The sequence below is a fragment of the Theobroma umbraticum genome, unplaced genomic scaffold (genome assembly GCF_002168275.2).
Source record: "Theobroma umbraticum cultivar Fairchild unplaced genomic scaffold, ASM216827v3 scaffold_204.0, whole genome shotgun sequence".
In the NCBI taxonomy this organism is placed as follows: Eukaryota; Viridiplantae; Streptophyta; class Magnoliopsida; order Malvales; family Malvaceae; genus Theobroma; species Theobroma umbraticum.
In genome coordinates this window covers 3,600,432-3,601,979 of record NW_018397267.1, presented here as the reverse complement: position 1 = coordinate 3,601,979, position 1,548 = coordinate 3,600,432, and positions in this window count along the sequence as shown.

The window sequence follows — 1,548 nt, the reverse complement described above, 5'->3', positions numbered from 1 at the left end:
ATTAGAGGACCAATCCTTGAAGAAAATCACGTTATGGTACTGTAAATCTTCTGAGCATATCGAGGAACATCCAGAAATAGGCGATATTAGGCGCAGCTTCAGAAGAGAAATATCCAGCAAGTTTTTGCAACAGGCGAGAAAGTTAGTTTTCGGCGGCGGCATTGAAGATGGGGGCAGTGCGACCACTGATGTGGTGGTAAAAATCCACCTGGTTCAGGAGTTGGGTAGCCTCAGGCGTTTAGAAGACTCGGAGGAAGACCAATGTGCCCTCTGCTTAGAGGGTCTGTCCCTTGCTCTTAATCTGATATTACCGTGCTGGCACATGTACCATCGCAACTGCATTCTCCCATGGCTGCGTACAAAACAAGAGTGTCCTGTCTGTCGCCACCATTTGCCAAGGCATATTAATTTGCATTCATTAGGCAGTGTAGAAGACATTCTGTTTTTCTTTGTTTTAGTTCATTACTGTAGCATATAATCTGTAAGTAGAAAGTAAAAATGTAATTATGTAATTAGACTCCTTCAATGACGACAACTTCTTTCTTATATGGATACTATATGTTTCCTGGCTAATCCAAAGTCCAAACACTTTTAAAGTATAATTTTCTTTTTTGGTTATTTCACTAGAGATCTAATAAATCTAAACTCGTTCAGAAGTTTCTTTGACAGAAAACAACTTGTAAGTTGTGTTTCTTGCTTTCTTATATAGCAGTTCCAAACTTCTGCTATATCGAGCTGATGACCATGGCATATATTTTATCCCTAAGTGGCTAAGTTCATTCAAAATCCCTTTCGTAACTTCCCTAGTTAGTTTTTCTGTACCAAGTTTTTGGAGTTGTGAGGGTATCCGGTGTTAGCTTTTTTCAATATTTTTTGTATAATTTTATTAAGTATCATAAAGTAGATAGAAAAAAAGCCAAGAGAGTGGCCACAGACCGACAGAGCCGAAATCAAGTAGGACTTTGTCCATACAAATCCACCCAATTCAGAGTAGAACATATACCTACTTTAAACACATTCGGAAATATCATCAGAAAGACAAACTGCATCATCATTGCAAGAATACAACCCAACCTGCACGCAAGAAACTTTAGGAGATAGAACAGGCGTGCCACCCAGCCTAAGCCTGAGAAGCATCAGAACAGAACATATCATGCTGGGACCAAACCAAATCAAATACTGCCCCCAAGCATCAAAGTAAACCCATATATCGCAGTTATGCATAGAACATCTGCACCAAATTTAGCTAAAGAGTCCGCCATGGCATTTGCCTCTCTAAGAGTATGACCAAAAGCGATGTCACTTACAACATTACAAAGACTATCAATCTCATTGAATGTCTTTCACAGAGCCCTTGGTCTTAGTCTCCTCTCCTTCACCCAAACCAATGCTACCTTAGAATCTGATTCAATTATCAGTTTCCTAGAGCCCACCCGAAATGTGGAGCCAAAAAGTTTGAAGGCGCAAAATATAGTCATCAATTTTGAATAGTTCAAATCTTGGTTATCCAATGGTCCATAGAAAACGCCTCTTATGTGGCCTTTAGAA